The sequence below is a fragment of the Chiloscyllium plagiosum genome, unplaced genomic scaffold (assembly GCF_037043375.1).
Source record: "Chiloscyllium plagiosum isolate Xiang-an unplaced genomic scaffold, Cpla_swu_hap1 HiC_scaffold_49, whole genome shotgun sequence".
NCBI classification, from domain to species: domain Eukaryota; kingdom Metazoa; phylum Chordata; class Chondrichthyes; order Orectolobiformes; family Hemiscylliidae; genus Chiloscyllium; species Chiloscyllium plagiosum.
Window position 1 is genome coordinate 4746915 of NW_028270187.1, and position 25687 is coordinate 4772601.

At 43.0% G+C, this 25687-nt stretch overlaps 1 long non-coding RNA gene across 1 annotated transcript; it reads right to left on the reverse strand.

Annotated features, from left to right (window-relative positions):
- Positions 1-3039: 3039 nt before the first annotated feature.
- Positions 3040-22630, reverse strand: LOC122544641 (uncharacterized). The gene is made up of 3 exons (XR_006310387.2): positions 22396-22630; positions 21796-21877; positions 3040-3915 (listed from the first exon to the last, which is right to left on the reverse strand). It is a non-coding gene; the product is annotated as an uncharacterized LOC122544641 (long non-coding RNA).
- Between the last annotated feature and the right edge of the window lie 3057 nt (positions 22631-25687).

Here is a 25687-nt window from a genome sequence, read left to right on the forward strand (position 1 = left end):
GGATGAAGGTCTGGCAGATGGAGTACAATGTTGGTAAATGTGAACTCATCCATTTTAGTAGCAATAATAGTAAAAAGGACTATTATTTGAACAGTAAAAATTTGCAGTAATCTACTGTGCAGTGGTTCTTGGGTTTCCTTGAGCATAATTTGCAGAAGACTGGTCTGCGGATGCAACAGGTAAATACTAAGGCAAATGGAATATTGTCCTTTATTGGTGGAGGGTTTGAGTTTAAAAGCAGGGAGGATATGTTGTGGCTGTATAGGTTGCTGGTGAGGTCACATCTAGAGTACTGCGTGCAGTTTTGGTCTTCTTATTTGAGAAAGGAGGTACTGGCACTAAAGGGGGTGCAGAGGAGGCTCACTAGGTTCTTGAGTTGAGGGGATTGCTTTAAGAGGAGAGGCTGAGTAGGCTGGGATTATAATCATTGGAATTTAGAAGGTTGGTGGGGGGACGAATCTTACAGAAATATATAAAATTATGAAGGGAATAAATGAGATTGAAGCAGGAAGAAAGTTGCCACTGGTGGGTGAACCTAGAACAAAAGGGCATTGACTCAAAATTAGGGGGAGCAGATTTAGGATTGAATGGAGAAGGAATTTCTTCACCCAGAGGGTTGTGAATTTGTAGAATTCCCTGCCCAGTGAAGCATTTGAGGTTTCCTCATTGAATGTTTTTAAAGCTAAGATAATGTTTTGAAGAGTAAAGGAATTCAGGGTTATGGTGAGACACTGGGTAAGTAGAGCTGAGGCTGGGGAAAGCAGAGCTGAGGCTAGGAAAAGATCAGCCACGATCTTATTGAATGGCAGAGCAGGCTCAAAGGGCCAGATGGCCAACTCTTACTCCAGATTCTTATGTTTGTAATTCTTAGTGGTCAATCATCCCAAACCGAGAACACCACTGCAGGAGTTTCTCAGGTTAGTATCTTCGGCCCAATCGCTCTGAGCTGCCTCAATGGCATTACGTTTGAATGAAAGTCCAAGTTGGTACTCTGATTTCACAATATGTAGCACCATTTGAGATTCCTCAGGCACACAAGCAATCTCTGGCCTAACACTATAAAAGAAGATCAGTCATATGGAACACATTTTATGTAACAGATCATCTCAACATCCTTCAGGAGAGTTTGCAAAATAAACATTGGGCACCAACATATTGAATGGTATTCCCTTGAATGACGAAAATTTTGATTGCAGGGCAAGTTCTGAACAAATATTAACAAGGAGAGGGGCAGACTGGTTGAGGGATGGAATATCAGAACATCCTGCTCAGGCAAGGCTATAATGGAGTCATGACAAGCAGAGATGCTAAACTGGGCAGAATGAGTGGAATGCAGTTATCTCAGTGAGGAAATGCAGGTAACAGAGGCAGGGAGCAACACAGCCCAATATGCAGATATCACAGAGTTACAGACTAGATATTACAGTGATTCAGAGGGATTTTCGCAATTTTTAACTGGAGCAAATTTCTGCTCATGGAAGCAGTAGCTTAGTGGATTATCGGCAGACCATTAAACTCGGGATCCAGGTAATGTTTGGGGGATCTGGTTTTGATGTCCACTATGATAGATGATAGAATTTTAATTCAATGAAAATCTGGAATTAAAAGACTAATGATGACCTGGTTGATTGTTGGAAAATCCCACTTGGTACACTGGAGTCCTTTAAAGAAAGGAAATCCTGTCCATACCCAGTCTATTGTACGTGATTCTAAATCCACAGCAATGTGGTTGGCTCTTAACTGTCCTGGAAGAGCGAGTGATGCCCAACATCCTGTGTCTCAATAAATCAATAAAACATCCAGTGCTGTAGAATACACTGTCTGATAATTTAGCAACAGTGGAATAATGGAGACATTGGGTTGTCTGATGAGGTAGAATTGGGTAATGACAGCAGATGTGTGAAAACTAATGCCATGCCTTTGGATGAGCTCACCTCATGGTGTCATGTAGTTGGGAATAACAGGAGCCAGGGATAGGCTCCTCCCTTGGGGGTTACCAAGTTCTGGGTTTTTGGAAAGGAAAGGGAGTTTGGAACTGAGGCCACATTGGTTTTCACTGGATGGACAATAATGGTGGAATTAAAGTGACAGGGACCTTACCAGATGAGAGCAAGAACTGTTACCAATATCAGTGAATGGGAGGAGATTGAGTGGGAAAATGGTCAAGAGATGAGAAGTTGGTTCTCGTGGACACGAGGAGCTCCCAAGGTAGGAGGGAGTTGAGTATTCAGGACTCTGACAAAGTGGAACTTCAGAGACAGTTTCAGGGAAAGGAGGGACATGGAAGAGACAGCTGCTCAGATTATCTCAATCTGAATAACAAAGCAGTTGCATGAGCTCCTTACAAGATGGAGGAGAGAGAAAGAGAAACTTTTCAAGAGGAAGTGCGAAGGACATTAGAAAAAGTGTTTGCAAGCTGGGTGTTCACCACAAATTTGATATAATTGACTTTTTAATCCTTTTATTAATACCTGTAACTTAGCTAGAATTTCCACACAGTCAATTGAGAAACTCTACAAAGAATCAAATTGGATGCTGGATGTGATCAACAGCAAATTCCAACTCCTTCAGTTATGGAAGTTACTATGGCAGTTATGTAGTTATCTTGGTGTTGTAATGCATGCTTGGCATCGTATTACAGGGCTCCAGTAACAGATAATGATAGGTTAGCTGAATCACTGGTACATGAGCTAATACTGAAAACAATGAAGTTGTAATGTGACAGGTTAAGTGTGATTGAGGCAGTGTGGCAGACGGTGATTAGTTTAGAAAAATAAAGCAAGCCAGCATGATTGGTTATGCTAATGTTATCTGATAAGCGCGGGAAGAACAACTGTATAAATTGCAGGAAAATAAAGAGCCTGTGGAGAGCCAGAGAAGACATTTAGCTGGCTCCCACAGCTTTGATTTTGCAAGATTAAAGTTTAATTTCATGAAGGATTTTCTGTGTCTCCTGGTCATTTTTTATAAAACATTGAGTGATTCTTCCATAACACAATCAGAGGAAGATTACTTCAATGAGCACTTAGAAATCAGAAATAGGTTTGATACAGTGTGTTTAACACACAGTGCATTTATTTCACTGTCATCCAGAACAGCCATCCCTTTAACTGAGCAGAAGTTCATTAACTTCAGTAGAAACCTGCCCCAGTGGATATCATTCAGTTATCAATTACAAAACTAATTAAGTTCTTTGACATAGCTCCATATCAGGTGGGAATTGAAACAAAATCTTCTGGCTGAGACTATGAAGGAGGGAGATGTTCACAGTAAAAACCAGGCACTGTCATTTCTCATGAATATGCTGGTGTTTCAGCAGCTTGGATTTCACAATGAATCTCTGCCCACAGTCAAATCAGAACAGTCTCTACCTTCCGAGAGATCGCTGGTGTTTTAACAGGTTGGATTTATGAGAAAATCCTTTCCTGAGTGATCAGGTGAATGGTCTCTCCCCAGTGTGGATCCGCTGGTGTTTAATGAGGTTGGATGATGGCTTGAACCCATACCCACAGTGAGAGCACATGAAGGGTCTCTCGTCACTGTGAGGATGTTGTTGGGATTACTGTGCCCCAGAGTTTTTAAAACACCTCCCACATTGAGCATTTCAAAGGTCTGTCCTCTGTGTGAACTTGCTCGGGTTTCAGCAAGGTGGATGATCGAGTGAATCCTTTCCCACCCTTGGAACAGATGAATGGCCTTTCCCCAGTGTGGCTGTATTTATATCGTGACGGGCAATGATCTGCTGAAGACTTGTCCACGTGTACAACACACGTACGGTTTCTCTCCCCACTGTGGGCGGTGCTTTTTACTTCAAAACCCAATGATATTCAGGTGGCAATAAACTCGGCAGCTTGGTCAAATTGGGAAGTGATGCCTGGTTTTATGTCTCCTCATTGCAAATCATCTTCCAATTCCCTGTGAAGTTCATTGAAAACAAAAAGCAAACCAAGTGAGAACCCAAAAAAGAAAATGTTTAAAACCATCAGATGTAAGAGAAGTAGGTAACTCAACCCAGCAAGTCTGCTCTCACCATTCAGTGAGATCAGAGCTGATCCAATAATCCTCAGCTCGATTTTCCTGCTTTTTGCACCCACCTGTGAATCCCTTCCTAATTAATAATCTATTTATCTCAGCCTTGGACACACTGAGCAGCACAGCCTCCACAGGCTCTGCAGTATTCTGTACTCTAACAGCAGGAATTCCTCCACATCCATTTTAAACAGGTGATTCCTTACTCTGAGATTATGCCCTCAACTCTCAAACAAGTAAGAACGATCTTCCTGAATCTACAATGTCAAGCCCCTCAGAATATTTCCATAAGGACTTGTCTCATTCTTCGGAACTCCAATGAGTACAGAAGCAGTTTGCTCAAACTCCTTTCCTGAGAAATTCCTCCCATATCCAGGATCAATCTCCTGAATACTCTATGGATTGCCTTTCCCAAAATAAGGGACAAAAGCAACTCACAGTATTCCAAGTGTGATCTGACTCATGTCTTGAACAGTTTTAGCAAAACTTCCATTTTTTCTTCCCATTCCCTTTCAATAAAAGCCAACTAACTGTTTCCTTTCCTGAATACCCACTGAACCTAGATGCTAGTTTTTCATCTTTCAAGCAGAAGGACCCAAAATTCTCTGCGCTGCAGTTTTCTGCAGAGGTTTTCCCTCGTTAAATAATATTCACCTCTCCTGGTCTTCCTGCCAAAATGCATATTAGATTAGATACCCTACAGTGTGCAAACAGGCCCTTAGGCCCAACCAGTCCACACTGACCCTCTGAAGAGTAACCACCCAGACCCATTTCCCTCTGACTAAGCACCTAACACTACGGGCAATTTACCATGGTCAATTCACCTGACCTGCACATCTCTGGACTGTGGGAGGAAACCGGAGCACCCGGAGGAAATCCATGCAGTTTTGGGGACAATGTGCAAACTCCACACAGGCAGTGATCCGAGGCTGGAATCGAACCTGGGACCCTGGTGCTGTGAGGCAGCAGTGCGAACCACTGAGCTACCATGCCGTCCGATATATTTTCCCACGTCATATTCCACAGTGCTGGAAGAAGAACGAGAGGGGTTTTATCGACCAACTGCTCAACCATACCTTCAGCATAACCTCCCAAAACAGGCACTTCCACCACCATGAAGGACTGCAGAGCAGGTGTATGTGACCAACATTCCCTGGAAGCTCCCTCCAATTCTCACAACATCCCAACATACAGTGCTGAATGAATAGAAACTTTCTCCAATTTAATCAAGTACGTGGGAGAAGAGTCTGTTCGAGAGAGATGTGAGGAATGACTTCGATATGAAACAGGTGGAAGAGGTTTGGAAATCAATCATAGAACATAGAACAATACAGCACAGAACAGGCCCTTCGTTGTGCCGAACATTTGTCCTAGCTTAAGCACCCATCCATGTACCTAGCCAATTGCCGCTTAAAGGTCACCAATGATTCTGACTCTGCCACTCCCACAGGCAGCGCATTCCATGCCCCCACCACTCTCTCGGTAAAGAACCCACCCCTGACATCTCCCCTATACCTTCCACCCTTCACCTTAAATTTATGTCCCCTTGTATCACTCTGTTGAACCCGGGGAAAAAGTTTCTGACTGTCTACTCTATCTATTCCCCTGATCATCTTATAAACCTCTATCAAGTCACCCCTCATCCTTCGCCGTTCCAACGAGAAAAGGCCTAGCACTCTCAACCTATCCTCGTACGACCTATTCTCCATTCCAGGCAACATCCTGGTAAATCTTCTCTGCATCCTCTCCAAAGCTTCCACATCTTTCCTAAAGTGAGGCGACCAGAACTGCACACGGTACTCCAAATGTGGCCTAACCAAAGTCCTGTACAGCTGCAACATCACTTCACGACTCTTGAATTCAATCCCTCTGCTAATGAACGCTAATACACCATAGGCCTTCTTACAAGCTCTATCCACCTGAGTGGCAACTTTCAAAGATCTATGAACATAGACCCCAAGATCCCTCTGTTCCTCCACCTTACTAAGAACCCGACCGTTAACCCTGTATTCCGCATTCTTATTTGTCTTTCCAAAATGGACAACCTCACACTTGGCAGGGTTGAACTCCATCTGCCACTCCTCAGCCCAGCTCTGCATCATATCTAAGTCCCTTTGCAGATGACAACAGCCCTCCTCACTATCCACAACTCCACCAATCTTCAGAGGGGTTGCCTTGTTTGCAAGAAATAAAATTAAATTGACAGCATGAAGTGAAATAAAGTCAGAAGGTGTACAATCCGTGAGGGTAGAGATCAGGAACCACAAAGGGAAAAAGACACCGAAGGAACTTGTGTACAAGCCATTAGCCACTGTCACGATGTGGGGGAGAAAATACATCAGGAAATTATAAAAGCATGTAAGGAACTGTCGCAATAATCATTGGGGACTTCAATATGCAGGTGGACTGGGAAAAACAGGTTCGTAGTGGTTCTCAAGAAAACGTGGAATGATCTGAGAGATTTTTGTTTGGAGCAGTTTGTGGTAGAGCCCACTCCGGAACAGGCAATTCTGGATTTAGTGATGTGTAACGAGGGAGACTTGATTAGGGAGCTCAAAGTGAAGGAACTCCTAGGAGGCAGTGGCCATAACATAATAGAGTTCACCCTGCAGCTTGAGAGGGAGAAGATTGAATCAGATGAAACGGGATGACATTTGGGTAAAGGTAACTACAAAGACACGTGGGTGGAGCTGGACAGAGTTGATTGGAAGGGTGAGCCAACAGTGAAGACAGTGGAGCTGCGATGGCAGGAATTTCTGGGTTAATTCAGGAGACATTGCAGAAATTCATCCCAAGGAAGAAGAAAAATACTAAGGGGAGGATGAGACAACCCTGGTTGACAGGGGAAGTCAGGGAGAGCATAAAGGCAACACAAGCAGCATATAGTGTGGTAAAGATTAGTGGAAGCCAGAAGATTGGCAAGTCTTTAAAAAACAGAAATAACTTCAAAAAAAAGGTAGTGACGGGGAAAGAAGTGAAATATGAGAGTAAGCACGCTACTAATACAGAAGAGGGCTGCAGGGAATTTTCTTGGATATCTAAACGGTTACAAAGAGACAAGAGTGGACATTGGACAGCTTGAAAACAATGCTTGAAAAGTAGTAATGGGGAACCACGGCTTGGCAGGGGATCTGAAGAGGTACTTTCCATCAATTTTTAACAGTGGAAGACACCAACAACCGACCAGAACTTCAAGGGAAACCTGGGGACAGAAGTGAGTGCATTGGCCATTGGTTCGGGGAAGGTGCTGGAAAGCTGAATGCGGGTAAATCACCAAGGCCAGATGGACTATACTCCAGATAACTGAAGGAGTCAGCGGAGTGGATTGGAGAGGCATTGGTGATGATCTTTCAGAAAGCACTGGAGTCAGGCAGGGTCCCAGATGACTAGAAAATGGCTAATGCAACACGTGTTTAAGAAAGGGAGGCAGAGGCAGGAAACTACAGGCTACATAGCAAGAACGTAGTCATTCCTAAGGCTTGAGAATCCCTTGTTTAGAATGAGGCTGCAGAGTACTTGAAAGTGCATGGTAAAATAGGGCAGAGTCAGCAAAGCTTTGTTAAGGAGAGGTCTTCCCTGACAAATCTGTTTACATTCTTTGAGGAAGTAACAAGCAAGTTAGACAACACAGAGTCAGTGGATGTAATCGACTTGCATTTCCAGAAGGCCTTTGATAAGGTACCACACAGCAGGCTGCTAAACAAGGTAAAGGAAAGAATTGGCTGCTTGGCAGAAGGCAGAGAGTCAGGATAAAAGGGTCTTTTACAGAATTGCCAGCCAGTGACTCATGGACTTGCACAGGGGTCAGTGTTGGGACCACAACTATTCATGTTATGCCTTAATGATCTGGACAAAGTAACTAAGGGTATTCTTACCACATTTGCACATGGGATAGATGTCGGTGGAGGGGCAGGTAGTGCTGAGGAGGTGCGGAGGGTGTAGAAGGATTTGGACAGGCTGCAAGAGTGGACAAAGAAGTGACAGATGGAATACAATGTAGGAAATTGTGAGGTCATGCACTCTGAGAGAATAAATAAAGATGTTGATAATTTTCTGAACAGGGAAAGTATTCGGAAATCTCAAAGGCAAGGGACCTTGGGAGTCCTAGTTCAGGAATTCTTTTACGGTTAACTGGCAGGTTCAGTTAGCAGTTTGGAAGACAAATGCCATTTTAACATTTATTTCACGGAGACTACAATACAAGAGCAGAGATGTACTGCTGAGGCTCTATCAGCGCTGGTCAGACTGCATTTGGAATATTGTGAGCAGCTTTGGGCCCATTATCTCAGAAAGGATGTGCTTGTGTTGGAGGGAGCCCAGAGTACATTTACAAGAATGACCCCAGGATGAAAGACTTGTCAGAAAAACAGCAATTGAGGATAACTCTGGGTCTGTATTCAATAGATTATAGAAGTATGAGAAGCATGAGGGGGATATAGGAAGGATAGAAATGCAGGTAAAAGAGAAGGCGGAATGGTGTTTTTGATTAAGGAAAACATTGCTGCTCTAACTAGAGAAAATATTTCTGAAAAGGATCATCCAGTGAAAATATCTGGGTTAAAATAAGAAAGAGATAATCATCATGATGGGACTGTACGATAGGCCCCCCAACAGTCAGAAGGAAACTGAGGAACAAATATTTCAGATATATGTAAGATGATAAAGGCTGTAATAGTAGGTTTTTACAAACATTGTCTGGATGTACCATTGTGCTAAAGGCTTGGATGGAGAAGAGACTTTTAAAATTCAAAGAAAATTTCTTAATCAACATGTAAATGTACCGAGAGAAGGAGCTTCATGTTCCAGGATACAAATTCTGTAGGAAGCTGAGAAAGTGGGGGCAAGAGAGGAGGGGAGTGGCAGTTTTGATAAGGGATAGCATTACTATGGGACGATATTCCTGGGAACAAATCCAGGAAGTTATTTGGATGGTACTGAGAATTAAGAAAGGGATGGTCATCTTATTGGGATGGTATTATAGACTCCCTGATAATCAGCAAGAAATTCAGAAACAAATTTGTAAGGAGATTTCAGTTCTCTGTAAGAATAATACGGTGGATATGGTAGGGGATTTTAACATTCCAAATGTAGACAGGGACTGCCGTAGTGTTAAGGGTTTAAAAGAAGAGGAATTTGTTTAGTGTGTACAAGGAAAGTTTCTGGTTTAGTATGTGGATGTTCCTGCTAGAGGAGATGCAAAATTTGACCTAGTCCTGGGAAATAAGGCAGGGTAGGTGACTGAGGTGTCAGTGGGGGAGTAGTTTGGAGCCAGCAACCATAAATCTGTTTGTTTTTAAATAGCGATGGAAAAGGATAGACCGGATCTAAAAGCTGAAGTTCGAAATTGGAGGAAGGCTAATTTTGACAGCATTAGGCAAGAACTTTCAAAAGCTGATTGGGGGCAGATGTTTGGAGGTAAAGTGAAGGCTGGGAAATGGGAAGCCTTCAAAATGTGATAACAAGAGTCCAGAGTTAGTATATTCCTGTTTGGGTGAAAGGAAAGGCTGGTAGGAGGCGGGAATGTGGGATGACGAGAGAAATTGAGGTTTTGGTTAAGAAAAAATGAAGCATATGTCAGGAAGAGACAGAAGAAATTGAGTGAAGCCTTAGAGTATAAAGGTCGTAGGAGTACCCTTAGGAAAGAAATCCTGAGGGTAAAAAGGGGACATGAGATATCTTTGGCAAATAGAAGTAAAGAGAACGCAAAGAGTTTTTAGAAATAGATTAAGGATAAAACAGTAACTAGGGAGAGAATAGGGCCTTTTCCAGCAACACATTTTTAAGCTCTGATCTCCAGCATCTGCAGTCCTCACTTTCTCCCTCTCAAAGATCAGCAAGGCAGCCGATGCGTGGAGCTGTGGGAGATGGAGATGGATGAGTATTTTGCATCAGTGTACACTGTGAAGGAGATGGAAGATAATAGAATGTGGAAAAATAGATAGCGACATCTTGAAAAATGTCCATAATACAGAGGAGTAAGTGTTGGATGTCTTGAAATGCATAAAAGTGAATAAATCCCCAAGACCAGATCAGGTACACCCTCGAACTCTGTGGGAAGGTAGGGAAGTGATTGCTGGGCACCTTGCTGAGATATTTTTATCATTGATGAGGTGAGGTGCTGGATGACTGGAAGATTGTTAACGTGGTGCCACTATTTAAGAGAGGTGGTAAGGAAAAGCCAGGGAACTGGTGAGTCTGATATCGGTGGTTGGCAAGATGTTGGAGGGAATCCTGAGACAGAGGATTGACATGCTTTTGGTAAGGCAAGGACTGATTAGGGACAGTCAGCATGGTTTTGTGTGTCTGAAAACGTGTGCCATGAACATAGAACATAGAACATAGAACATAGAACATAGAAGAATACAGCGCAGTACAGGCCCTTGGGCCCTCGATGTTGCGCCGATCCAAGCCCACCTAAACTACACTAACCCACTATCCTCCATATACCTATCCAATGCCCTCTTAAATGCCCATAAAGAGGGAGAGTCCACCACTGTTACTGGCAGGGCATTCCATGAACTAACGACTCGCTGAGTGAAGAACCTACCCCTAACATCAGTCCTATATCTACCCCCCCTTAATTTAAAGCTATGCCCCCTTGTAATACCCGACTCAATACGCGGGAAAAGGTTCATACTGTCGACCCTATCTAACCCCCTAATCATCTTGTACACCTCAATCAAGTCACCCCTAAACCTTCTTTTCTCTAGTGAAAACAGCCCCAAGTGCCTCAGTCTTTCCTCATATGATTTTCCTTCCATACCAGGCAACATCCTGGTAAACCTCCTCTGCACCCGTTCCAATGCCTCCACATCCTTCCTATAGTATGGCGACCAAAACTGCACACAATATTCCAGATGCGGCCGTACCAGAGTCTTATACAACTGCATCATGACCTCAGGACTCCGGAACTCAATTCCTCTACCAATAAAAGCCAGTACGCCATATGCCTTCCTCACCGCACTATTTACCTGGGTGGCAACTTTCAGAGATCTGTGTACATGGACACCAAGATCCCTCTGCTCATCCACACTACCAAGTATCCGACCATTAGCCCAGTACCCCATCTTTTTGTTATTCTTCCCAAAGTGAATCACCTCGCACTTAGCTACATTGAATTCCATCTGCCACATTTCTGCCCAGCTCTGCAGCTTCTCTATATCCTGCTGTAACCTGCCACATGCTTCCTCACTGTCAACAACTCCTCCGACTTTCGTATCATCCGCAAACTTGCTCACCCAACCTTCTAACCCCTCTTCCAGGTCATTTATAAAAATGACAAACAGCAATGGTCCCAAAACAGATCCTTGCGGAACACCGCTAGTGACGGCACTCCATGAAGAAACTTTGCCATCAACTACTACCCTCTGTCTTCTTCCATCCAGCCAATTCCTAATCCAAACCTCCAACTCACCCTCAATGCCATATCTCCGTATTTTCTGCAGTAGCCTACCATGGGGAACCTTATCAAACGCCTTACTAAAATCCATATATACCACATCTACCGCTTTCCCCTCATCAACCTCCTTCGTCACCTTTTCAAAGAATTCAATAAGGTTTGTGAGGCACGACTTGCCCTTCACAAAACCATGCTGACTATCCTTGATCACATTATTCCTATCCAGATGTGCATAAATCCTATCCCTTACAATTCTCTCTAAGACTTTGCCCACAACAGAAGTGAGACTCACCGGCCTATAGTTACTAGGGCTATCCCTACTCCCCTTTTTGAACAAGGGAACCACATTTGCTATCCTCCAGTCTTCTGGCACTACTCCTGTAGACAAAGAGGACATAAAAATCAAGGCCAATGGCTCTGCAATCTCCTCCCTTGCTTCCCAGAGAATCCTAGGATAAATGCCATCAGGCCCAGGGGACTTATCTATTTTCACCTTTTCCAGGATTTCCAACACCTCTTCTCTACATACCTCAAAGCCATCCATTCTACTTATTTGTGCCTCAGTATTCTCATCGACAACAATGCCCTGTTCCTGAGTGAATACTGAAGAAAAGTATTCATTCAGTGTCTCCCCAATCTCTTCCGCCTCCACACGCAACTTCCCCCTAGTATCCTTGACTGGACCTATTCCTACCCTAGTCATTCTTTTATTCCTAACATACCTATAGAAAGCCTTAGGGTTTTCCCTAATCCTATCTACTAAGGACCTTTCATGTCCCCTCCTTGCTGCTTTTAGCTCTCTCTTCAGGTCCTTCCTGGCTACCCTATAACTCTCAATCGCCCCAATTGAACCTTCACGTCTCATCTTGAGATAGGCCGCCCTCTTCCATTTAACAAGGGATTCCAATTCCTTATTAAACCACGGCTCCCTCGCACGACCCTTTCCTTCCTGCCTGACAGGTACATAATTATCAAGGACACTCAATAGTTGCCCCTTGAACAAGTTCCACATATCATTTACACTCTTGCCTTGGAGTCTACTTTTCCAAGCCACACATCCTAAGTCATGCCGCACCGCATCATAATTTCCCTTACCCCAGCTATAATTCTTGCCCTGTAGTACACACTTATCCCTCTCCATCACGAGTGTAAAAATCACCGAATTATGGTCACTATCCCCAAAGTGCTCACCTACCTCTAATTCTAACACCTGGCCTGGTTCGTTACCCAGAACCAAATCCAGTATGGCCTCACCTCTTGTTGGCCTGTCTACATATTGTGTCAGGAAACTCTCCTGCACACATTGAACAAACACTGACCCATCTAACGAACTTGAGCTATAGCTTTCCCAATCAATATCAGGAAAGTTAAAGTCCCCCATAACAACCACCCTATTACTGTCACTCATCTCCTGAATCACCTTCCCAATCCTTTCTTCAATGATTCTAGGACTATTAGGAGGCCTGTAAAAGACTCCTAACAGGGTGACCTCACCTTTCCTATTCCTAACCTCAGCCCAAACTACCTCAGATGGCAAGTCCTCATCCATCGTCCTTTCCACCGCTGTAATACTATCTTTGACAAGCAATGCCACACCTCCCCCTCTTTTACCCCCACCTCTGACCCTACTAAAACATTTAAATCCCGGAACCTGCAACAGCCAATCCTGTCCCTGTTCTAGCCATGTCTCCGTAATAGCCACAACATCGAAGTCCCAGGTACCAACCAACGCTGCAAGTTCACCTACCTTATTTCGTATACTTCTTGCATTGAAGTATACACACTTCAAGCCACTTCCCTGTTTACAGGCACCCTCCTTGGAAATTGATGCCATGTTCCTCACCTCCCTACACTCCAGGCCCTGCACCCTGAAGCTACAATCTGGGTTCCCATGCCCCTGCCGAGTTAGTTTAAACCCCCCCCAAGAGCACTAGCAAACCTCCCCCCAAGGATACTGGTTCCCCTCAGGTTCAGGTGTAGACCATCCTGTTTATAGAGGTCCCACCGTCCCCAGAAAGAACCCCAGTTATCCAAAAACTGGAACCCCTCCCTCCTGCACCATCCCTGAAGCCACGCATTTAATTGTTAATGAACTTGAATGAGTTGTTTTGAAGAAGGAACAAAGAGGGTTGATGAGGTCAGAGTGGTGGATGTGATCTTTCTGGCCTTCAGTAAGGCGTTCAATGAGGTTCTTCATGGGAGATTGGTTAGCAAAGTTAGATCTCATGGAATACAGGGAAGGTAGCCAATTGGATGCAGAACTTGCTCTATGGTAGAAGACGGGGGTGGTGGTGGAGGAGAGATGCTTTTCAGACTGGAGGCCTGTGACCTGTGGTGTGCCACCAGTATCAGTGTTGGATCCACTGCTTTTCATCATTTATGTGAATGATTTGGATTTGAACACAGCAGGTATAGTTAATAAGTTTGCAGATGACACCAAAATTGGACAGCAAAAAAGGTTCCTTCAAAGTACAACAGGGTCTTGATCAGATGGGCCAATGGGCTGAGGAGTGGCAGATGGAGTTTTCAGATAAATCTGGGGTGCTGCATTTTGGAAAGGCAAATCAGGGCAGGACTTGTACACTTAATGGTAAGATCGTGGGGAGTGTTGCTGAAGAAAGAGACCTTGGAACGCAGGTTCACAGCTCCTTGAAAGTGGATTTGCAAGTAGATAGGACAGTGGTATGTTTTCTTCATTGGTCAGCGCATCGAGTACAGGAGTTGGGAGGTCATGTTGTGGCTGTGCAGGTCATTGGTGAGGCCAGTTTTGGAATAGCGCATGCAATACTGGTTTCCTTCGTATTGGAAGGATAGTGAAATGTTGAAGGGTTCAGAAAAGATTTACAAGTAATTTGTCAGGGTTGAAGGATTTGAGCTATAGAGAGAGGCTGAACAAGCTAGGGCTGACCACATAGAGGTTTATAAAATCATGAGGGACAATGTCTCTTCTCTGAGGTGGGAGAGTCCAAAACTAGAGACATGGATTTAAGATAAACGGGGAAAAATTTAAAATGGACCGAAGCGGCAACTTTTTCATGCATAAGATGGTATGAGTAAGGAATGAGCTGCCAGAGGAAGTGGAGGATGCTGGTACAATTACAACATTTAAAGGGCATCTGGATGGGTACATGAATAGGAAGGGTTCAAAGTGATATGGGTCAAGTACTGGCAAATGGGACTAGATTAGCTTTTGACATCTGGTTAGCATGGATGAGTAGGACCAAAAAGTCTGCTTCAGTGCTGTACATCTCGATGACTCAACGGCTGTGAATGATAACATCTATTGGAAATTGGGTGATGTGAATTGAGAATGGAGAGGGATAAAAAAAGTTATAATTGCTTGGTGTTATTTGACTATTCTTGTGAAAACTTCTCTCCAGAAATTGAGTTCCATGTGTGCCGAATTCAACTGCTTTGTGACTGTGGAAAGTATGTTTTCAGTCTGACCTGCTGTTAATTGGAAGGAACTGATCACACTTGGCTTCGTACCAAGAGAATGTTGAACTGTCTTGCTCCTTCATGTAATTGCATTGAGGTTGAGAGAAGAGACATCCCTGTAAATCAGCATTAAGTGAGTTTGACGGTATCAAACCTTTTAATGTAATATTCATTTTATAATCATGAGGCTGTGTTTCAAACAGAACTACAGGTCTGACTCCATTCTTGGCCTGAGTTGCTCTTTGTCTGGTGATTGTAACAAAAGAAATCTATGCCAATTCACTGAGAATCAGATACTAACCAGCACTTCTACAGCTCCACAATGGGGCTACCCAAAACAAGTTTGTATCCGGATCTGAGAGTTTCCCTATCAATCCATACCTGTCAGTTCCTGTGAGGTGAATGTGGAAGTACGGCCGTCAACCTGTACCTGTCAGTATAGCCCGTGCAAATGTGAGAGTTAATATAGTTATCAATCTGTCCCTGTCACTCTCCGCAATATCCAAAATGTATTTACTAGAGAGTGACAGGGACAGATTGATAACTACATTCACGTAGTATAAACTGACAGGTATAGATTGATAACTGAACTCATATCCACAGAGTTGAAACTAGCAGAGACTGATTGATAAATACATTTTAACTAAATAGGATTCAGTCCCTATGTGCTTCACTGATGGGGATGTGTGAGTTTAATTATCAATATATACCTGTCAGTTTCTGCCGTTGTGAACGTGTGAATTTACTTAACAATCTTTCCCTAACAGTTTCTGCTGTGTATCTGACAGTGTAGTTATCAACCTGAACCTGTCAGTTTCAGCTTTGAGAACGGGTGTGTCATTCTCAGTATCTCCTTGCCAGTTTCTGCAGTATGAATATTAAATGCAGTCACCAATTTGTACCTGTTGGTATCTTCTATGTGAATGTAGATATTGATCTCTACCTGTCAGTTTTAGCTATAATCAATTTCTCAGTGCTATAATCAAACAGTACCTGTCAGGTTTTGCTATTTGACACCAGAGTGTCATTGTCAATCTGTTTCTACTACGTCAATTTGAGAGAGTCCATACCAATCTGTCCCCGTCAGATTCTTCCCTGTCAGTATGTGAATAGTACAGTTATCATTCTCTACCTGTCAATTTCTACCTGTGTAATTGTCAATCTGTACCTTTCAGACTCTGCTGTGTGAATACATAAATATAGTTATCAATCTACAGCTGTCAGTTTCTACTTGGTGAATATGTCTGTGTAATTGTCAATTCCTGCCAGTTTATGCTATGTGAATGTGTGAGCTGAGCTTTCATTGGTCACTATCAATTTCTGCTTTGTGAATAAGAGAGTTTAGTTATCAATCCTTCCTGTCAGGTGCTGTAGTGTCAGGGTTTGAATGTATTTATTCATCTTTTCCTGCCAGGTTGTGTGACTGTAGCTATCAATCTGTACCTCTCAGATTCTGCGACATGTGAGTGTAGTTATCCACTTGATTTGATCTGATTTATTATTGTCACATGTACAGAGATACAATGAAAAGTATTATTTTGAGTGCCTTTCAGGCAGATCATATCATTAAAAGTGCATTAGGGCAATAGAACAGAATCTGGAATACAGTGTTAATGGTGCAGAGAGAGAGAGAGAATAACATTAAAATTTGAGAGGTCCATTCAAAAGTCTAATAACAGCACAGAATCAGTTCTTGAATCTGTTGGACGGTATATTCAAACTTCTGTATTTTCTACCTGACAGACCAGGGTGGAGGAGTGTGAGTGTAAGATGGGTCTTTGATTATGCTGGTTGCTTTCCCAACACAGGAGGAAGTATAAATGGAGCCTTTGGATGGAAGGCTGCTTTCAGTGGGCTTTGTTCACAACTGACCGTGGTGGTCTTGGGCAGAACAGTAGCCATACCACACTGTGACACATCAATAGGTGGTGCATCGATAAAAATTTGCAGGAGTCTTTATAGACACGGTGAATTTCATTAGCCTCCTGAGGATATCTGCTTGGTGAATATGTTTGGGTAATTGTCAATCTCAGCCTGCCAGTTTCTGCTGTGTGAATAGGAGAAGTTAAAAACTAACAGTCCCTGTCAGCTTTTACTTTGTGAAGGTTTAGTTAAGAATCCTTCCCAATCAGGGTCCGAATTGTAAATGTGAGTGTATTTATTAATGTTTGCCTGACAAATTTTCTTTTGGGAACATGTGAATGTAGTTATCAATTTTCCCTGGTAGTTTCTGCTCTGTGAATATGAAAATGTAGTTATTAATCTCTAAATAAAAAACAAAGAACTGCAGATGCTGGAAATCAGAAACAAAATCAAATTGCTGGAAAAGCTCAGCAGGTCTGACAGAGTCTATGGACAGAAATCAGAGTTAAAAGTTCCAGTCCAGTAACCCTTCCTGAGAACTGATGGTAGCCAGGAAATGATTAGTTTTTCTGCAGAAGGTAAAGTATGTTGAAGGGTCAGGAGTAAGTGGCAGATGGATGTAGAATCCAAAGATCATGGTCAGATGAGGAAGGTGAATCACCATTAACAGGGACTGTTAGTGACTGCTGGTGTATAATAGCAGACCTTGTGATAAAAGGCCTGGTGTGAGAGGTTCTGGGTAATGACATGGGAAAGCTCTAGCCCTAGTTGTAGAACTCAGTATTAGGTCCAGAAGGCTGTTGTGATCCCAACCAGAAAATGAGGTACTATTCTTCCAGCTTGCTCTGAGTTTTAGCTGGAGCACTGCAGCAAGCCTGAGGCAGAGATGTTCATCAGGGAACTGGGTGGTGTGTTGAAGTGGCTGGCAAGTGGAAGCTCAGGGTCTTGTTTTCTGGACGGAATGTCGGTGTTTGGCAAAGTGGACACCCAATCTACACTCAGTTTCCCCAGAATAGAGAAGACCACGTGGCAGCTAAGAAAATGCACACACTCAGTTCTGAGAGATGGTCACTAGATCTCAAATGTAACACTGATTTCTTCTGTTATCAATCTCTACCTGTCAGTTTCTCCTGTGAATATCAGAGTGTCATTATCAAACCATACATGTCAATTTAAGTAATTTGAAACAGAGTGTTATCAATCTGTTCCAATAATTTTCTGCTTTGTGAATGAGAATGTCTTCCTCTGAAATGTCCTGCCATGTGCATTTGAGTGTGATTGACCAATCTGTCCCTGTTATATTCTGCTCTGTGTAACTCAAGATGTAGCTGTGAATCTGTATTTGTCAATGTCTAGTTTACAAATTTGCAAATGCATTTATCAGATTGTACCTGCCAGTGTTTTTGAAGTGTGTGTGGGGGTTTGGAGTTGTGTGCTTAAGTATCATGCTCTCCCTTTTAGTTTCTGCAGAGTGAATGTGTGACAGCAGCCATCAATCTCCGTCTGTCAGTTTTTGTTGTGTCCACATGAGAGTTCAGGAATTGAGCAAACCTTGTCAGTTTGTGCTGTGTGACTGAACGTCAAGTCCTCATTCAGTACCAGTCACTTTCAACTCATGCATCAAAAGTTGCTTAATTCGCTGACAGCCAATAATATTCTATGAGTCCAATGGTGACAAGGAATCTATTCTTGTTTGCCATCTGGTTCACTAATGTCCTTTAAGGAAGGAAGCTGCCATCCTTACCTGGTCTGGCCTACATGTGTCTCCAGACCCACAGCAATGTGACTGACACATAACTACCCCCTGGGCAGTTAGGGATGGGTAATAAATGCTGGCCTCACCAGTGATTCTCTCATCCCATGAATGAATTTAGGAAAAAGAATTCTCTGTGACTGTGGTTGATTCTGTGATATTAGATTTTAGGGTGTTGTGATTGGGCCTTAATCACTTCTGCATTATGAAATTTATGGTAGAGTCACAGAATTGGTACAGCCATCCATTTGTGTCCAGACTGGGATATTCTGTTATTCACCTATGCTCCATACTAGTTTCCAGTAACTGTTGGGATTCTGAACTTTATCCACTCACTGCCAGTGTCACTATCAAAATGATAATTTGAGATTATTTCTGCAGTTGAAGGGGGGAGGGGAAGGGGGGGAGGGGAAGGGGGGGAGGGGAAGGGGGGGAGGGGAAGGGGGGGGAGGGGAAGGGGGGGGAGGGGAAGGGGGGGGAGGGGAAGGGGGGGGAGGGGAAGGGGGGGGAGGGGAAGGGGGGGGAGGGGAAGGGGGGGAGGGGAAGAGGGGAGGGGAAGAGGAAGAGGGGAGGGGGTCTTTGATAACTATAGGAGAAAGTGAGGACTGCAGATGCTGGAGATCAGAGCTGAAAATGTGTTGCTGAAAAAGCGCAGCAGGTCAGGCAGCATCCAAGGAGCAGGAGAATCGACGTTTCGGGCATAAGCCCTTCTTCAGGATTCCTGAAGAAGGGCTTATGCCCGAAACGTCGATTCTCCTGCTTCTTTGATGCTGCCTGACCTGCTGCCCTTTGATAACTATAGTACCAGTTTTGTTCTGTGGGCAACAGCATCAGGTAGAGTATGTGTATCTCATTCTCTTTCCATGTTCAGTTGTGTTTTTTTGGTCTGAGTGTATGATAAATTTGATCAATATTCACTAACCTTTTGTGATTGAGGGATTAATGTTATCTTTGCCATGAATCTGAATTTTATTACATTCAGACTTTTTAAAATATTTTGTGTATGCAGTAATCTTTATCAGTTGCTGCTGGACACTAAGATATAACATCTGACACTAACTGAAACGATTAATGGTTTGGTGAATCAACTTATAACTGTCCATATTTGGAAATACCTGGGCCTAAATTTCTTTTTTTTTCCCTTTCAGCATTAACTGGCTGCGTGTGAGTGAGTTTTCTGTTATGCTGCCAATCTATATCACTTTAAAGGAGTGGCACTGACACTTTTTTTAAGTCGCTTTGTGTTTCCCGTTCTGCATGTCATGATCTGATACACTTTATGAGGTGGGTTTAATGCCTTATAAATCAGTGTTTCCTATATTAAAAAAGTATGGAAATGCTTCTGCATTACTCAGGCCCTCAACCAGAATGTGAGAGTGTGGAGAAAGTGTGTGTTCATCCACACCAGGCTCAGTGTGAGAATGAGATTCATTCACTCTCTGATACGAGATATCAATGTGCTCCTTATTCTTGGTTATTGTGTTTCACTGTGCGAGTGTCATCCAAATTGAAACATGTCACTTTTAGTAACTGCTACTGTACTTCAGTGTTCAAACTTGTGCTACTTGACATGAATGAGGTACTATCCATTGCCACTGGACTCAGCTCCTGTCCGTGAAAGTGGATGTGTTTGTATATGTGTTAATCTCTAGCACTGCACATGTCGTTCAAAATTTGTCCACAGCCAATGTTCTTTAGTTTTAGCCTGTAGGATCCAGGGACAACTGAACATGCAACACATTGCAGCAGAAAAACATCTGTGCTTTTCTTCAGAATTTAGGGGAGAAAAGCAATGGACTTTTGTAACTCCTATAATGCAGAGACTAACCGGGAACAATAGGGATATCAAGGTCTGGTTTTCAGAATGCTATCAATTTTTGCACTGTGACACGTTTTAACCAATGAATTAATGATCAGTATTCACCGAATCCATTTGCAACGAAGTGAACACTTCAACTGCATTCCAGCTGACTGACCACATGTTCTTTGTACAGGAAAGAGAATTGGCCAATTCTATTTTATTTACCAATGTGGACAGGATCTGGTGCAAGCCACTAGCAGACTCTTGCGTCGCTCTATGCTAGGGAGGGGAAAATCAAAAGGACTTTTATTTTCCACCATTCTGTGAAGAATAGTTCAATAAATTGAATTTGAAAATGTAAATGTCAACTCATGTTGAAAAAAAAATTGAGCAGCTTAACAAACCAACCAATTTTGGCTCTCTCTTTCATTCTGAAATGCTTTAAATAGTAATGATCCAATTCTAATGACTCCTTCAGAAAACTATATCCTGATTCCTTGCTTTTTTTTGTACTATAATAAAGGGAGGGTCAAGAGGAATGCAGGGCTCTTCATAGAAAATCAAAAGGAGTTTCGAAATACATACAGAATAATTTAAAAAAAACTTTCTTGCTGTACAGAAAAATAAAATAACTACAAAATGATGAAATGGAGAATGAGGTTACGATACAGATGGAGTTGACAGCTTCTCTGCTGCCATAATAGTTTTACAAAAATGGAATGCTGGTTGAAAGGAATTAGAATTGTTAGCTCAGTCAACTGTTATGTTGTTATAGACTGTCTTTGATCAGTCAGACTTAATAATTTGAAGTGTTGAAATCAGTTTGATGAAATGTTTTCTGCTAGTTGTGGTGTATATGGATTTTCATTACTTTTAGATGTTGGAATGAGTATTTCAGGATGTCGTACAAATTTGCAACAATTGTAAATAAGTCAGTAGCTGTGTGTGAGAGAATGGTGTGTGTGCATATGTATGCAAGCACACATGAGAGGGTGGGTTGGAGATGATGGTTGTGTGTACGTCAGGCTTTGGCTCAGAGGTTCATTTGGAATTTACACTGTTTAGTTGTGCCTTTCACATAGGACTTCTATTTATCAAAAGATTAATTTTGTCCTTCTCAGTTATTGATAATGCCAAAGTTTCCTTCTATATCTTCAGAAATCCTTGCTGTAATAATGTAACAGAATGATCTGTTTGTTCACCTTGACTGTAAGTTTAAAATTGCCTTCATTACATGTGGAGTTAATGCAGTTCCTGAATGGATATTTCATAAGAGGATACAATCTATCCCTTTTCTGATGTTGCAAATGATAATTGACTAAGCATCATGGCATTTATTGGAACTGAGCTGTTGTGCATTGAGTATAGGGAGAAATCAAAAAATATATTACATCAGTTGTGTTTGACGCTTGGATTGAATGTATACTTCTGGAAATTAAGCTCAATGTGTATCGGACTCAATCCACTCTGACTGTGGAAAGGATGTTCTCCAATCTGACAACAGTAACATACCTACTGGTTGTTAGAAGCAGCTGGTCACACTTGGCTTTGTACTGAGGAAATATTACACTGTCTTGGTCCATCAATCATTTGCCTGGAGGAAGACATGAGGGATATTTCCTGTAAATCACCATCAGCTAAGTAATTCTTTGTTTTTAAACTGGGCAATGTGAACAGAGCAAGGACTGGTTACAATCTCGCTCTGAGCTCCTCCCAGTCTTTTTTTCTGTTTGCGAAATTCTAAAAAATTTACTATGGTATAAAAACTAACCAACATCTGCAAGTTCAATATTCAGTTCCCAATATATTAACTGTTGAAGGAAGAACAACAGACACTACTCTCACATTTAGGTATACTGCCCTTTAATTACCTACTATTCAATGTCTATTCGCAACAAACAGCATGAAATAGAAACCAAACAATGAATTCCCATCAGAGTTTAGGGGATTAAAAACCACAAGAATGTTCCACAGCAGCTTCTTCCCGCTCTCCCTCAGCAGGCCCACACACAACCCTCTCTCTTCCCCCCAGCCCGCTCACTCCAAGTTCCAGGACCAGTTCCTGCTCCGCTCGGCCTCTTACAAACAGCCCCCGGTTCTCCCTGAACTCACCCCGAATCAATCCCGGTCTCGGAGCCCCCTCTGTGTCCCAGGCTCCCATCCCGATGTGCTGCTGGAAGGAGCCTGCTGTTCCCTCGCTTCCCTGGGCGCTGATCTCTCCATTGCGGTCTGTTTCAAACAAACCTCTTGCACTCACTGAGTAAATGCCCCTCAATGGCAGCGCTGGGGGGAGGGTCTCACGCATGCGCTCCTCTACTCAGGAACAGTCAGCTTTGGCGGAAGGGCAGTATCGCGCATGCGCCTAAGGATGCAGGACTATTTTATTCACATTAAACTGACTGTGACAGCAGCGGTGATAAATCCAGCGCAATATTGGGGATTGGGATTAAAGCACAAATATTACTTCCAAAAAAGGGAATGTTTTCTCTAGAGCAGAGATGACTGCGGTGGGAACACATGATTGAAGTATAAACGATTTATGAGGCGTGTGGGTCAGGGTGAATATTTGAGCGAGCGAGCAATCACAAGTGATGCTTGGGTAATAATATGGTAAGGGTAAGGATTCTCGCTGTGGTGAAGGGTTAGATGTAAAGATATTGAGGGAATTTCAGAAAAATCTTCTCACTCAGCAAGTGGTGGAAATCTGGAAGACACTGCATGCGAAGGTAGTGGAGGCCAGAAACCTTAACCTTTAAAAAAGTATTTGGATGAGCACTTCAAATGTCAGTTCCGGAGCCACCATTCACGGTGGGATATGAACGGTGAATATCTCCCCAGGCAAACCAAAAAGAAACGTGTCTCCGTCTTTGAGTACGAGGAGCAGATACATCTCGCGATTGGCGGTCCATGCCTTTAGTTCTATGCCTCGGAGACTCGAACCTGGGTCTCTGGCGCTGTTTTCTCCGATATCAGATTACAGGCTTTCTGCTGTCGGTGAGAGATTATCAAAATGGACCGAGATCAAACCAGAGCAGCTGCAGGACTGGGATGGCAAATGTGGAGTTTTTGCTGATGTCAGAACTAGTGCAAAAAGGCTGGGCGACATTAAAATATTGTCTGAAGACGATTAATGAGCTCAGTCGGAAGAACGGTCTGTAATGTTTTATCAACATATCGGAGTGCTTTCAAAATGTGAAATGAAGAGATTAATTGCAGTTCTTGGCGCTTGTTTTTGTTTCTGCCAGTTCTTTAGGTCCAAAAAAGAGAAAAAAAGTAGAAAGAGATAGATGCAGTTAGGCAAATGAATGAGCGAGAGAGATTGTCTGAAGTATATATATATAACCTAATTAACAAGTATTGATGAATTCCCCTCTGAACAACGTTCTCCTTTTTTATACATCATTTTTCTATGTAAAACATACTCCGTTATATGTGAAATGGCGGGCTTTTCAAATTGGAAGGAAAGGTATTGATGATTTGGCGCTGGCATCAAGAGTAGAGAATGTGCCCTCTCTTCTCCCTGACTCTCGGGAGCATATTAAACACCAGTGAATCTGTTTTCTTTCTATTTGCTCAAGTCACTCTCTAATATTTGATTATTCTGGGAGCGACAAGCCCCGGTTGGGGTGTGAGCCCTGAGTGTCACCACTGAGAAACAAAAGAAGTGCTCCTTTTCTTACAGACTCACGGGTGGATACATTACACATTTATTTTTTTAATTTCCAAAACTAATGGCGGGTTCTGTTGTGTTGCAGAATAGTGTAAATAAGGCTTTCTGCTGTCGGTTAGAAGCTTTCAAAACGAACCGAGATCAAATCAGAACAGTTGCCGGACTGGAATTGTTAATGTGGAGCTTTTGCAATAAGGGAGCACGGTATTAAAATAAAACCTAAAGGCGGCGTTCGTTATTAATGCGCTCACGCCGAAGAACGTTCATGAAATCCTCACAGGGCTGAATGAGGGTATTCATTCCCTCCGAAGACAATCTCGAATCCTTCAAATAGCTTCTAGTCTCCTTACGCGAAAGAAAAATAGCAAATTAATGACTAAATACGTTTGCATTGTTTTCCGTAAAGCTCCATTCTCTGATCTACATTTCGGCAGGATTTTCAAATTTGGAAGAAAACGGTTGATGATTTGGCGCCATGTTTTCCCGCCCGCTTTCTCAGCAATGATCATATAGTTAGATCTGGTGGGAACACCAAGGGAGGATTTAATCTGGTATTAATACTGCACTACTATAATGAAGCATGTGAAAATTACATAACATTCACAGCAGCGTATATTCTAATCACTGCCGTTTGTGCGATCTGTGTCTTCAATTAACTTTTCTGAAATGCATTACTGCCGTGACGCCCGTCCCCCTTTAATATTATTCAAAGCCATGTTCCAAAAACTGCGATCGCTTCCCGCTTTCCCCGGATGGTTTAGTGGCTCTGAAAAGTGTGTCTGTCTCTCTCTCTCTGATTCTGAAGGTGGCGGATCATTGCCTGATCTGTCTGTAATAGGCGGGAGGAAAGGCGGGGTTTAAAACAGCCCAGACAAACTGAACAACCGAACGTTTACCCGCCGTGAATCAATCGAAACAACCCCGCCCATTTAAACATCTTAAAAGCTAATGCAGTGTTCAAAGTGACAACCGGAAGCGACAGGGACAGACCACTATGAACACCGGAGGAAACATCAAAGAAGCGCTTCGCAGGAGGCTCCCAAGCACTGATGATGTCGCCTAGCCAGGGGACGAAACGTTTGCAACAAAAACTTCCAGCTCGGCGAACAGAACCACAACAGCTAATGCAGTGTACACCGATAAAAGGACAGAATTTCACTTTACGATTAGATTACCCACAGTGTGGAGACAGGCCCTTCGGTCCAACAAGTCCACACCGACCCTCCAAAGAGCAACCCCACCCAGACCCTTTCCTTACATTTACTCCTGACTAATCCACCTAACACTATGGGCAATTTAGCCATAGCCAATTCACCTGACATGCACATCTTTGGACTGTGGGAGGAAATCGGAGCATCCAGAGGAAACCCACGCAGACACGGGGAGAATGTGCAAACTCCACACAGATGTCCCAGGCGCTGAGGCAGCAGTGCAAACCACTGAACCAACGTGGTGCCCCTGGATCTTTTTTATTACCCCGAGATTGTGGAATACCCCGAAGACAATGTGGAATTGTTGCCTGAACTGTCTGTAACAGGCAGATGGAAAGAACACGCCATGAAAACATCCGCAGGGTCTCAGAATCAAAACTGAACAAAGTAACATTTCTGAATGGGTCAGTGAAATACAAATACTACAATATGTCACATTCGTGACTGGGTACAGTTCTAAGTCGCGAAATGAAATAACCAGATGGAGATCAATAAACCCTCCCTATATGATACCTTCCCCATT